This window comes from Symphalangus syndactylus, chromosome 8 (assembly GCF_028878055.3).
Source record: "Symphalangus syndactylus isolate Jambi chromosome 8, NHGRI_mSymSyn1-v2.1_pri, whole genome shotgun sequence".
NCBI classification, from domain to species: Eukaryota; Metazoa; Chordata; class Mammalia; order Primates; family Hylobatidae; genus Symphalangus; species Symphalangus syndactylus.
In genome coordinates this window covers 119,409,450-119,424,386 of record NC_072430.2, presented here as the reverse complement: position 1 = coordinate 119,424,386, position 14,937 = coordinate 119,409,450, and the positions used below count along the sequence as shown (strand labels likewise).

Here is a 14,937-nt window from a genome sequence, read left to right as displayed (position 1 = left end):
GATCAGCTGAAGCCTGGGGACATGTTTTTTGGTATTTAACAATATTATGAAGTACACTTCATTAATTCCAATGAGATTCAATGAATATCTGAGCATTCCTGAGGCTAAATACAATGCAGCCTTTCTCAAAAAGATGGGGGAAGGTATGCATGAAAAGAACTCTTAAAATGAACTTCGGATACTTTGCAATTTTGCCAAAGGTCAGCCATGATATTGGCAATAAAACATCGGAAATAATATGATTATAATAATAATATTACAGATGAGCAAACTCCCCTGGGTGCCCTGGTGGGAAAAATACAATAATACTAGAATCTCCTGGCACTCAAACCAGTTAATTTACTGAATGCTTTTTGTGCTAATTTTGCTGTAAAACAGACAGTAGATGCTATTGAACAACGGTACCTAAAATTTCCAACTGCACTGTGTTTTGGCTTGTTATAATCAACGGGAGGCCGAAATGATGGCTGAATTCAGACTGCTACAGCCACCTGACAAGAATGCTGAAAGTCATCTGTCAGTAAGCCCTAATTGTTCAATGAGAGTCCAAGAGAGATAATGCCAAAAAAGCCTTATACACAAAAAGCAACTGACTCCCAGAAAGGCAGGGGGCAAAAATAAGTCCATTTCATCTGTTCTCTCTCTGGCAAAAAGTTGTTCTGTGGCTAGTTTTAACTTTGGTACAAATAATAGATTTTTTTCTTCTCTTATGATAGCATTTGATTTTGGTCTGGGAATTACCTTTAGCTTACTTCACCAGTGCTCAGTGTCATTTTCTCTCCTGATGGAAAATGTTGCCTAATCGGTGTTTGCATTTCTTCATCCACTGTCCTTCTCTTGCCAACAGTCATACTTGTTATAAAAATAGTATCTACCTATAGGATTGTTAAAAAAGATCATGGAACTTAATCTAGCTAAATCACTTAGGATGGTACTTGGAAAAGAGCTTGTGCTCTGCATATGAGTGTTATCTCTTGTTTTTATTTTACATGATAAATGTTTAGGGGGAGAAAAGATTTCTTTTCTTCATCCATTGCTAGGTTCATGGCTGGGGGTCCTATAACGTAAGACACATTAACAAGAGAAAAACACACAAATGATTTAATATAAGTTTTATGTGACACAGGAAACTTTGTAAGGAAATGAAGACTCAAAGAAACAGGTAAACGTGTGTATTTTTATGCTTAGGTTTGATGACGAGTGTACCGTCATAGGCAAATATGACTGGAACAAAAAGGGGTATAATCTAATGGTAATAAACTGGGGAGAACTTAGCAAAGGCTGTTTGTACAGATTCTTTTCTGAATGTCTGTGCTTCAGAGGTAAATATGTTCCTTTGCTCTAGGTATAGAAAGGGTACCTCAGCAATGAAGGTCTTATGATCTGCTGCAGGGTAGAATAGTGAAAGGTCAGAGAGTGACTTTTCCAGGTTTTATGACCTGCTTCAGCAGAGAAGGGCGAGTGGAAGGTAAAGGTGATTTTCCTTCTGCTGATTTCTCAAATGCTAAGGTATCATGTTTAGGGGTAGTATTTCCTGAACTCCATCAGGTTTTACCCTTGTATGGCCTATCTTTACGTGAGTCTCTATTACTTGTGACTATAAAAAATATGGAACTTATCAAATCATTGTGAGCATGGATGCATTTTTCTAATCTTTTTCTTTTTCTTTCCTTCTCCTTTTTTTTTTTTTTTTTTTTTTTTTGAGGCAGGATCTTGCTCTTTTTCCCAGGCTAAAGTGCAGTGATGTGATCATAGCTCACTGCAGTCTCAAACTTCTGGGCTAAAGGGATCCTCCTGCCTCAGTCTGAGTAGTTGGGTCTTATAGGCATGCACCACCAGGCCTGGCTCATTTTTTAAATAGAGACAAGTTCTTGCTATGTTGCCCAGTGTATTAGTCCATTTTCACACTGCTATAAAGAACTACCTGTGACTGGGTAATTTATAGAGAAACAAGGTTTAACTGACTCACAGTTCTGCAGGCTTAACAGGAAGCATAACTCGGAGGCCTCAGGAAACTTATGATCATGGTGGAAGGTGAAGGAAAAGCAAGGCACATCTTCCCATGGTGAAGCAGGAGAGAGAGAGAATAAATGGTAAAGTGCCACACACTTTCAAACAACCAGATATTGTGACAAATCACTATCACAAGAACAGCAAGGGGAAGGCCCACTCCCATTATTCAAATACCTCCCACTATGCCCCTTCCCCAACACATGGGGATTACAATTAGAGATGAGATTTGGGAGGGGACACAGAGCCAAACCATATCACCCAAACTGCTCTCAAACTCCTACGTTAAAGTGATCCTCCCACCTCAGCCTCCCAAAGTGCTGGGATTAAAGGTATGAGCCACCACACTTGGCCTATACTTCTAATTCTAAATGTATGAATGTGTAGGAAATAATAATCCTGAAACCTTCGGAAATCCCACAAAATTCTGGAGAGGAGAGTAAGTATGAGCCATTCACATTCTAAAGGCCTGGACCAGACCTCAGAGTCTTAGGATCTCTGAGTCTAAGCTAAGCAACTGACATCTCCCAAGTGAGCTGCTATAGTCTGGATACGCTTTGCTTGTCTCTGCCAAGTCTCATGTTAAAATCTGATCCTTAGTGTCGGAGCTGGGGCCTGATAGGAGGTGTCTGGATTGTAGGGGGAGATCTCTTATGAATGGCTTAGTGCCATTCTTGGGGGAGTAAGTGAGGTCTCATTCTTAGTTCCCACAAGAATAGGACGTTGAAAAGAGCCTGGTACCTCCTCCTATCTCTTGCTTCCTCTCTTGCCATACAATCTCTACATACCATGAGCAGGAGCAGCCTGAAGCCCACACCAGAAGCAGATACTGGAACCATACTTCTTGTACAGCCTTAAGAATCACAAGCCAAATAAACCTTTTTTTCTTTATAATGTACCCAGCCTTAGATATTCCTTTATAGCAACACAGATGTACTGAGACATAAATTTGGTCCCAGGAGTTGGGTGTTGCTATAAAGATACCTGAAAATGTGGAAGAGGCTTTGGAACTGTGTAATGAGCAGAGTTTGGAAAAGGTTGGAGGGCTCAGAAGAAACAGAAAGAAAAAGTTTGGAACTTCTTAGACATTAGTTAAGTGGTTGTGACCAAAATGCTGAAAGACATATCAACAGTTAAGGCTGTGCTGATGAGGTCTCAGGTGGAAATGTAGAAACTGTTAAGAACCGGAGCAAAGGTCACCTTTGTTACATTATAGCAAATAATTTGGATGCATTGCATGCATGCCCTACAGTGGCAATCTACAGTATCCAGCAGAAGAGATTTCTAAGCAGCAAAGTGTTTAAGAAGTGATGTGGCTGCTTTCAACAGCTTAGATCAGATGTGGGAGAAAAGGAATGACATGGAGTTTGAATTTATAATTAAAAGAGAAGCAGAGCACAAAAATTTGAAAAATTTGCAGTCTTGTCATGTGGTAGAGAACAAATGGAGCATTTTCAAGAGAAGAATCCAAGGGTGTTAACGAGCAACCACTTGCTAGAGAGATCAGCACAGATAAAAGGTAGCTGGGTGCTTCTAGTCAAATCAGTGGGAAAAAGGCCCAAAAGTCACTTCAGAAATATTTGAGGCAGCCCCTCCCATCACAGGCCCAGAGGCCTAGGAGGACAGAATTGTTTGGGGTGCACACCTGGGGCACCACTGCCAGATGCCACCCTAGGTTGGTGCTCCCTGCATGCCAGCTACTCTGACTCTAGCCATGGTTGAAAGGGCCCCAGATACTGCTCTAGCTGCCACTCCAGAGGGTGCAAGCCATAAGCCTTGGAAGCTTACATGTGATATTAAGTCTGCAAGTATGCAAAATTTAAGAGTAGTGGAGGTTTGGCAACTTCTACCTCAATTTCATAGGACCAATCAGATAGCCTAGGTGTGCAGGCAGAAGTCTGCCACAGGGGCACAGCCACTGCAGAGGGCCTCTACTAGGGCAGTGTGGGACCAGTACTGCTGCCCTCCAGGTTCCAGAACGGTAGAGCCACCAGTAGCCTGCAATCTTAGCCTGGAAAAGCTACAGGCATTGGATTCTAACCAGTGAGAGTGGCCACATGGATTATGCCTAGCAAAGCCATTGGGCCAGGGCTGCCTAAGGCCTTGGGAGCCCACCCAATGAATTAGTGTGGCTATGGGACATGAAGTCAAAGATTATTTTGGGTCTTTAAGATTTAATGTCTGCCCTGCTGGATTTCAGACTTGCCTGGGGCCTGTTACCCTTTTCTTTTGGTCAAATTATCCCTTTTGGAAAGGGAATGTTTACCCAATGTCTGTCACACTATTATATCTTGAGAGTATGTAACTTGATTTTGATTTTACAGACTCACAGCTTGCTTTGAATCTCAGAAGAGATTTTGGACTTTTGGGTTGGTACTGGAACATGTTAACACTTGTGGGTACCATTGGGACAGAATGATTGCAATGTGGGAAGGACATAAGATTTGGGGGCCCAGGGGAGAAATGCTATAGTTTGGATAAGGTTTATTAAAAGTGTCATGTTGAAATTTGATCCCCAATGCTGGAGCTGGGGCCTGATGGAAAGTGTCTGGATCATGGGCACAGATTTCTCATGAATGGGTTGGTGCTATTCTTGAGTGAGTAAGTGAGTTTTCACTCTCAGTTCTCGCAAGAACTGATTGTTGAAAGGAGCCTGGCACCTCCTCTTCTCTATCTCACTTCCTCTCTTGACATGTGATCTCCACACACCATAAGCAGAAGCGGCCAGAAGCCCTCACCAGAAGAAAATGCTGTTGCCATGATTTTTGTACAGCCTGAAGAACCGTGAGTCAAATAAACCTCCTTTCTTTACAAAGCACCAGCTTCGGGTATTCTTTTATAGCAACACAAATGGACGAAGACACGAGTATTTATAGCAATTGCACGCTTCTAAGAAAAACAAAACATATATCCCCCTCCCAATCCCATCTCCATCTTTCTTAGATTCACTGGGTCTTACCTTTGGCCCACCCAGGGCACAGCTTATATTCCAAGTCTTAATTTCCTTTGCAAGGAGGCTTTGCTGGTGAAGGAAACCAGAATATGTCACCCCAAAATATGCCTAATTTACATAAAAATTATTTTGAGCTGAAGGTAATTAAGCAGCAGCAAATGCAGGAAAAGCTCTCTCTACCCTCCCCGTTTCCTGCCTAAAGGAAAGATATAAATTCTCCTTTACCAGAAACAACTCTAGATACTTAAACCAGCCTAGAGATAACACCAGAGAAATCTGCAAACAAACCTTACTCCATTCATTTCCTCACATATTTTTACCTTCCTACTTTTTGCCACCCTTGGAAGCCTAAAACCACTTTTCTTTGTCCTGTCATTTCTTGACAAATTTGTTGTTCTTTGTTTGAAGATGGTATATCAGCCAGAGTTCTAAGCCACTGATTTGAGTTACTCTGTTGAGGTTTCTCCTGTGTGATGTGCATTGCATGCATTATAATAAACTGTTTTTCTCTTCTTAATCTGTCTTTTTGGTTAATGAGTCCCAGCTAAAAACTCACGATGGGTGGCCAGGTGCGGTGGTTCACACCTGTAATCCCAGCACTTCAGGAGGCCGAGGCAGGTGGATCACCAAAGGTCAGGAGTTCAACACCAGCCTGACCATGGTGAAACTCCATCTCTACTAAAAAAAAATACAAAAATTAGCCAGGCGTAGTGGCGTGTGCCTGTAGTCCCAGCTACTCCAGGAGGCTGAAACAGGAGAATTGCTTGAACCTGGGAGGTGGAGGTTGCAGTGAGCCGAGATCGCGCCACTACACTCCAGCCTGGGTGACAGAGAGAGACAGTGTCTTAAAAAAAGAAAACCTCAAGATGGGTAGAGGTAAGTTTGCTTCCCCTGTGCTGGTAACATGCTCGTGCACTGACATCCTTTTGGAGGGTGGCAGCTTTGGTAGTTAGGTCCAGTCATTCTTCTTGGAGCCCCTGACACCTCCCTGGGATGCCATGAGGAGATGGAGTACAAATTTGCTGTTTCCAGAACCTCTAATCACCAACCCTTCAAGGTCTGGAACGTTTTTCAGTTTTTGCATGTCTGGTTCCTGATCTTAGAGTCCCAAAGCCCATCTCCTTTTCTGGACTGTGTTCTTTTACAAATTTTCTTAACTCCGTAAGACAAGCCCCAGATCTCCGTTCACCCTAAAGCTCAACTGAGACAAAGGCGAATGAGAGAGAAAAATAAATACCTCTTGTGTTTCTCATATGCCTAAGCTGTGCAAACAAAACACAAATTCATATTTCAGTGGATTATTCTGGAACATAGTAATAAAATGGACCATCTCTTGCCTCTGGCCTTGGCATATACTGCTGCTTCTTCCTGGAATATGCTGCTTCCCGCTCCTCTTTAACTGGCTATCTCCTACTCTTCACATCTTAGGTTAAACATCACTTAGCAAATTTAAACTATGCCTTAATTCATTATTTCAGAGAATCAACACAGATTAAAGATTTCAAGAACATAAATATACTTTCATATATGATATTCACTACCATAGCTTAAATTAAGGAGAGAGTGGCCTCCCAAGACCTGCAAATAAAGAGAGATTTCCCTTCAGGGGTTCCTACTTCCTCCCTGCAGCCTCCTCTTCTTAAAGGCATCCACCTTTTCAAGGGTTGTGGGCTCCTGACCCTTTCCATTACCCTTTCCCAAAGTCTTCCCACAGAAAAGGATCATTAGTTGCTCATTTCCATCTTAGTGCAAATGTAAATCAATGTGTTAAGTCTCCTGGGGTATTCAGGCTAAGCCAAGATACTCTGGTGGAATGAGAGACTTTGTTCCCAAATAAAGTGATGTTAAGCTGCAGGAAGAAGGATTTTACTTATTGCAGTTTAATATTAAGTGACTTTGGGCCTGCCCCAACCTCTCTCTATCAGTAAAATAATGCTGCATGTATTCTGATTTTCCCAACAATTACTTTGGAAACTAAACGAGATAATGTATCTGAAAATGTCTATAAAGTATTACATAAATGCTAGTGCTATTATTAGTTTTACCAACTTAACATCCATTGGCATTCAAGACAAATCTGGAGACCCTTTATTCATAATGCCTGGATCTCTCTATGTTGCTGCATTCAGTATACTTCCATGTAGATTTACAGACAGTTTCAGACTAGTTTCATAAAGAAAGCATATGTCTTTAAGAATAAAACAATACCTATGTCTTGCAATAATTTTTCTTGTAATCTTTTTCAAAATCTTTTGTCTCAGTGGGAATCTTCTGTTTTTCTTACTTTTGCACTATAGAGCATTTTATTTGTCTATATAACTTAAAATTTTTTTTCTCTCTGCCCCAAGAGCTAAAATGTGATATTTATTAAAATAACTAATTTCTTCATTTTCAATGAAAATGAATTAAATCCACCATTATCTTTTAATTAATTAGGGGAAAAGGTTTTACTTATTATTTCTTACAGTTGAATTGCACTGATCTCTAGAGTCTGTGAAATTAAGAAATTCAAACTTAAGGTTGTTGGAACTTTAAATTATTCTGAGCTTTGAGAGAGATGTGGCTATGCAGTCTGAGTCACATGGCATGCAGCTGCAGCTTCTGACTTTTTTTTCCTGTAAATAATTATGACCAAAGAGTGCCAGAGATTAGAGTCCCTCAGATCACTGTCCACCCATCCTTAGGAAATAATAAAGTAATCTTCCTTAGAATGTAGCAATCTATAACCAATAAAATCACTGTAACATATGCACTGGTCTCATACGAAACATGTAATCTGCTAAAATTTCTCTTTCTGCCTATATAAGTGAAACTTCACCTCCTCCACTTTAAAACACTGGTCTCATTTGTTTGGAGTTGTGTCTCCTGGATGGGTATCCTTAAGCATTGCACTGGAATAAATGCTATTCTTAATGATCTTTTCTGATTCTCATTATTTAAGATTGACAAACCTTAAGTCAAAAACAAAACAAATAAAACTACATTCTTCTGCCATATCAAAGATGTACTGTTCAATCATTAGTAGCATGCATTTCATACTTCCTGCATATCACCAAAGCACTATATTTTTCCTTTGATCAAATCTTATGAATTTGGATGATTAAAAATGATCATTGCTTACCCATATTGAAAGTTTAAAGATTTCCAAGCTTATTTAAGCTTTCCTGTTACTGGTTCTTGTGAATCTCTTTTCCCCTGAAGTCATCACATAATTTTGAAAAGTAGGCAGCTAATTACGCTAGGAAAAAAGAAATAAAAAATCTGTAAATTTATTTTCTACTAAATTGATATACACTAGGCAAGAGTACGGCTGCTTACGTGCCTAGGCAATACTCTGAACTCAAATCAAATAAGCCACTGAGTTTTTCTGACAATGATACCCTTAATAATAATCAGTCATTTTTCTTTCTCTTTTTAAAATTTATATTTATTTATTTATTTACTTATTCGTTTACTTTTGAGGCAGTCTCACTCTGTCACCCAGGCTGGAGTGTAGTGGTGCGATTTCGGCTCACTGCAAGCTCCACCTCCAGGGTTCAAGTGATTCTCCTGCCTCAGCCTCCCGAGTGGCTGGAATTACAGGTGCACAACATCATGCCCAGCTAATTTTTGTATTTTTAGTAGAAATGGGGTTTTGCCATGTTGGCCAGGCTGGTCTCGAACTCCTGACCTCAAGTGATCTGCCTGCCTCAGCCTCCCAAAGTGTTGGGATTACAGGCGAGAACCACTGCACCCGGCCAATCAATCATTTTTCAAATTCAACCAACTGACCTCATGGACCCTTTATGTACTAAATAGCTCAGATTGTCAGAAAGTAAACTACAGGTCATGAGTCAGCACGTTTAGATCCTGAAAATGTTGGCCATTTTTCTCAGTCAGTTATTCATTCACTCATTCATTCAACAGATATTTTTGGCCATCCATGTGTAAGGCACCCATTTGGATGAACAAGTGCCTGAGCTCAGCATTCAGGTGAATGAAGAAATAGAATTCCCTACTTTCATGGAAATTACAATCAAGTGGGAAGAGAATAAACAATATATAAAACAAGATAATCATGAAGCATGCTCATGAGGGAGACTGAATGAAACACGAAGAGAGGGTGACTAATTAAGATTGGATGGCCTTGAAGTGCCTGAGTACATGAAATTTGTTTGAAGATCTGAAGAATAAGAGAAAGCCCACCAAACAAGGAACTAAAAGAGGAATGTTTCTGACCCATGGAACAGAAATGTAACCCTCAAAGCAGGAACAGACTTGGCCTTCTCAGTATTTCTGTAAGAAGCCAGTAAAATCATCTTTGCAAAGATTATGACAGTAAGAGAAGTCTAGTCTAGCATGGCTGTCCCCATTCTTGCTTCTAGTCTCACAGGCTGGCTGTCCTTGCTCATTCCTGGAGTGAGACCAAGCTAACCATGGAAGGAATTCAGTTTATAGTTTAACTTTGAAGAAAGAATAATAATAGTACCTCCCTAAAATTAACACTGTCTTTGTCTCGGGACTGACCCCACCTTTGTAAGTCTAATGAAAAGTCGTAAGATTAGGATTACTGGAAGGGCCTGATTTCTGCTAAGATGTAGGCATAGCTTGCCTTTCTATATTCATTTTACTGTGCTGGAGATCACAAGACTTGTAACTTCCCCAACTGCTTCTAAGATAACATCGCTATTGTAGAAATTAAGATTGTAGAAATTAAGATTTGTCTTTTGAGATATTTTTCAGACTTCTGCATTCTGCTGACTGACTCCACCCAGACCTGTGACTCATGACTCAACTGGTCCTGTGGCTCCCACACAGAGGCTGGCTCAGTGCATGAGAATTGTTTTCCACATCCCTGTGATTTCATTCCCAAACAATCAGCAGCACCCCTTCCCCAGCTCCATGCTTGAAAATTATCCATAAAAACCCTAGCCTCTGAGTTCTCAAGGAGGCTAATTTAAGTAACAAACTCCCATCCTTCTGCTTGGTTAGCTCTGTATTTATTAAACTCTTTCTCTACTGTAATACTGCTGTTTCAGTATATTGGCTTTATCTGCACATTAGGCAAGAAGAACCCATTGGGCAATTAGACCATGTGTACAGCTTAGCGATTGGATGCGAGAGTGGTAGGACATAAAAGAGACAGAAGTAGGGCTACATGGCTGGGCACGGTGTCTCATGCTTGTAATCCTAGCACTTTGGGAGGCTGAGGCAGGTGGATCACAAGGTTGGGAGTTTGAGACCAGCTTGTCTGACACAGTGAAACCCTGTCTCTACTAAAAATACAAAAATTAGCTGGGAGTGGTGGCGGGCACTTGTAATCCCAGCTACTCGGGAGGCTGAGGCAGGAGAATCACTTGAACCCAGGAGGTAGAGGTTGCAGTGAACCAAGATCGTGCCACTGCACTCCAGCTTGGGTGACACAGCAAGACTCCATCTCAAAAAAAAAAAAAAAGTACAGCTACATCATGAAGCTCATAAAGATCAAAGTAAGGGGTTTGGCTTTTCCTTCAAGTAGGAGAAGCAGCCATAGGAATCCTAAGCTGTGCAGTTACAGGGTCTGTTTACATTTACAAGATCACTTTGGCTGCTCTGTGTGGAATGAATTACAAAACTGCAAGACTGGAAATAGAAAACTAATAGTGAAGTTACTGCAATGGCCTAGAAGAGAGAGGTTGGTGCCTTGGACCAGGGTAAGAGCAAGGTAGAGAGATAAAAGTTAATGAATTTTTGATACATTTGAAGATAATAGTTATAAAAGCGAATAGTTATCAAAATATTAAATATTGAAGAGAGAATGAGGGAAAGAGAGAAATCAAAGATATTTTCTAAATTTTTGAACTGAGGCACTGTGTTGATAGCATGTCATTTACTGAGACAAGGCTAAGGGAGGGTAAGTTTTTGATGGAAAATCAAAAATTTTATGAAAAGTAGGAACGCCAGGAAAGAGAAAGTAATATACCAGAATAATATAGCTATCAAGTTGGAGAATGAAATATATCAATCAGTGTTAGCTGAGCTACAATTAAGCAGCAAAGAAATGTGATTCTTCCAGAGATTATCTTATTTTAATGTGCAGAAGGCTAACAAATAGGCGCAAGTTATTTAATGGGCCGTAGCTTGCAGAGTACAGTGATTGCATTTATGTGACAATGCACATGGACTCCTGGCACTTTTTTACAGAATATTATAAAACATCGATACATTTAATTTTATCAAATAAATCAGAAATCACTTTGCTAGAATATTTATATGTTTTATATATATGTAAAATTAGCATATATATATATAAAATCCAAAAAGTGCCTGGCACTTTTAATATATAGTAGTATAGTATATTGTCAAGAAATACTTGCTGAATGAATGCAAAGATGTACAAAATACAAAATTTTGGGTACATATGCTCATGAAAGAGGCATGAAAAATGCAACTATGCATCATAAACTATTTAGAGATGTGTTAATAACACTTGATTGTTAGACAAATGGTAGCAACAAGCAATGGTGAACCTGTAACAGCAGGCTTCTGGAAGATATATAGTTTGAGAATCACTCGGACAAAATAATTCATTCTGAATTGTAGTAAAAACTAGATTCAGTTATCAGTTCTACACAAATTACTTAATTTGGGACTCTGAAACACAAATGTCTAAAGCAGCCAGTCAGGAAATAGCAGAGCAAAGGTACTGGAACCATTAGGAGTGTTGAGCATGGACTAAACTAGAGGACACTTGCCTGGTTCAGGAGCAGATATTTCTCAGCTCTTTTAGTCATTATCATGTTGGATTGAGAGTGCCATACTGCCAGATGTTTCCATTTTTCAAGACTTTTAAACACTGGCGATTCCATTATTCAGAAAATGCCACCTGGTCAAATTTGGCTCTTGGATTTTAATTCTGACCTTGGACTTAATCTTCCCTGGCCTCAGATGCTACAATTATTTGACAGTGCTATGTAAACTAAACATTTTTTCGGTGGTTCATAACATCTTAGGTCACACATTTTTCCAAGAATCTGATGAAATTACAGATACTTTCCTCAAAACAATTTGATATAAGTGACATTATGGATAAAATTTCAGGATATTCATGGGCCCCTTGAAGGGTGCTCAAGAACTGTTAAGGATTACATGGACCCAGCTTAAGAATCCCTGGGTTAAACAAATATAATATTAAAATATTATAATGATGTCTCTTTTTTTCTTTAACTGCCAGGAAGCTCAGACCCAGATTCGTGGCTCTAAAATAGTAATTGTGTAAAATCCTAAAATGTCTACTTTTCAGTTTGATTTTGCTCCTTGGTCTTGATCTTCTAAAATTCCTTTTATTCCTTCCATTCTATGAAATGATAGACTCTTTATGTTTTAGTTGTAGTTGCCTATTTTATTGCTTGCATTTTTTATAACCCACCTAAAATTCCTTGAGCAATAAATAAATAAGAAATGATAGTAAACTGTAACAGGAGTAATACTAATGGACACATATTTGTTCCAAATGAAGAGTAACTGTGAAGTAAAGACAGTTCTCTAGTATCCTCCTAGCTCTCTCTTCTCTCATTTTCTCCTTGTAAGTTATTCTTTGCCCTCTTCTGATTGTGCTCATGCTACCTTGGTTGCTCAGAGTTCCCGAAGGCTGTCTTTTACCCAAGTCCATTGTCTCACAACAATCTATGTCTTTCATCTGCCTTGGGCTAATTCCTTAGAGCTCTGCTGACATCTTCCTCTTTCAGCAGAAGATGTGTGAAGATGTCTTTCAGAAGAACTGTCTGACCGTGTCTCATTTCGACAATCACAGTCTGCTTTACAATGTTATTAAATGTTCTGCAACATGATTGTGCCATAGGGCTACATAAAGTTTGGTGTCTTGTCCCTCTTTTATAGGCTCTATGGCTTAGCAAAGTGGTAAGTATAGATGACGGCTTAATAGACACAGATTAAGTTTGATTGTACTACTTGTTATTCAAAGCCTGTTCTTTTTTTCCATTTTTTCAAACAGGCAAATCTCTCAACAAAAATGTCACTTTTTCAATAAGCTTTCACCAGGTGATGCAATGAAACCTGGATCCACAAGTGAACGTCAGGATTTGGGCAGATGAAGAATATTTCTGTCTGGAAGCCATAAGAATTAGTGCTATAACTAATCTGATGGAATTCTAGGGATGATGAAGTGAACATAGATCACTGGGAAGTGGAAGATTAACAAGAGAAAATGTTCCTTGCTATACAGTTATAATCTGGGAGTTTATGGTTTCTGATAATTTCTCAATCCATTTTATACTTTTATTAAATCTGCGTTATTAGGTTACAAGTTATTAGACTTAGATGTAGCCTGTTGTTCATTGTAAAACATGGCCTTCAAGTAAATGTTAATATGGCTTCTAAAGGTTGTCACCAGAGTCAGATTTTTCTAAGCAGCAGTTTAAAAGGTTTGACATTTTCTGAGTTGCCCGAGAAAGTGCCTCTTTAAAAGTACACCTCCTGCCAGAATGTAGCACTTTCAGAAGCTAGACTCATTTCAACAAACGCTGAGTGCCTACTATATACTAGGCATGCTGGTATGGAGGGAAAAGGAGTGCTTGCCTTCAAGACAATAGAGATAGTGATTAGATCTAAAAGAACCAAACACTAACCCCATCCGCTCCCCACTGTTTAGTGGCAAAATAGCACAGCAAGGACAGGTAACATGAGAGTATAAAGGAAGAGCCCATTAGGGGAACTTGGGAGCACAGAAAGACTTCCTGGAGGGGGTGATAAAGCAGCTGAGTTTTCAGACACGAGTCAGGATTATGGAGTTTATATTTCTGACATCTATCAACACCATGTATTAATAGTCCATCATCTCATATTTCTTGAATTTATATTGTGTCATCTTGGAACAAAAACAAGTAAATATAATCATCCCTTAATGGATCCCTGTGGACACCAAAATTGTCAGATGCTCATGTCTCTTATATAAAATGACATGGTATTTGCTAACAACCTACACACATTCTCCCACATACTTTGAATCACCTCTAGAGTACTTATATTACCTAATACAATATAAATGCTATGTAAATAGTTGTTATACTCTATTTTTTTTTAGTTTGTATTATTAGCATTATTGCAGTTTTTTTGGAATATTTTCAATCCATGGTTGTGTGAATCAATCCATGGTTCAGACATGGAACCCACAGGCACACAGGATCTATGGTATAGACCCAGCATGAAATTTTGTGATGGCGCTCAGCTATAAGGTAGCCATCCCAGTGATCCATAACATGTTTATATCAGTTGATTTTTCAGACTATCACATTATTAGCAGCCACCCAGGACTGGTCTAACAGTTACAGAATGAGAATCAGAAGGTCTAGTTCTACATAAAGAACTTCCTATAGAAGTGCCTTTTAAAAAGAGGCTCCGGGCCTGGTAGGCAGTTTCTCAGCGGTGGGCAGTCTAATTGCAAGTTTAATTGCATAATTTCTTCAGTGAAAGGAGAATGGATTCTATGACTCTATGAGCCTATAGAATAATAAGGGTACAAATAATTACAATTGAGGAAATATGATAAATCCAAGGGAGAATACCCAAATTCATTAAATCTTATTCATTACCAGTTACAGCTGTATACAGCAAGGCTAAGAGGATTGCAAAGTGCTTAGGGCAAAGAGGAAGGTAGGTTGACTTTAGGAAGGTAGGTTGATTTAGGATCAATGAGTCGTTATATCTCTATTGATTTTCTTGCAGGAGTTAAGGTTCTTCCCTTCGGGAAGAAAGGAGGGGAAAGGGCTAGGGGTAGGAATAAGTGCAAAATCAAGTAAAAGTGAGAGAATCACGTAAGAAAGACCAAGTTGCAATTTGTCCGATTTATGCAAACAGATTAAGTTGGAGCAAAGTAGATGTGAAGATTCAATAGAAATTTATGAGTATGGTGACTTCTCTGAGTGGAAGCCCAATTTGAAACCCCAGAATCCACATCTACAATTCAGGGTTCTTTCCGTCATAATCTGATGCCTGCT

The 14,937-nt window shown here is 39.4% G+C and overlaps 1 long non-coding RNA gene across 8 annotated transcripts in view; it reads right to left on the bottom strand.

Moving 5' to 3' along the window:
* The window catches only part of LOC129488391 (uncharacterized), a 204,955-nt gene that overhangs the window by 169,612 nt on the left and 20,406 nt on the right, over window positions 1–14,937 (bottom strand). For 7 of the 8 annotated variants that reach the window (XR_010122410.1, XR_010122411.1, XR_010122409.1 and 4 more), the window contains exon 2: window positions 8,085–8,201. This is a non-coding gene — a long non-coding RNA (uncharacterized lncRNA). Of the gene's footprint in view, window positions 1–4,969; window positions 5,033–8,084; window positions 8,202–14,937 lie in introns of all 8 variants that reach the window. The other variant, XR_008659650.2, reaches the window with a different exon arrangement.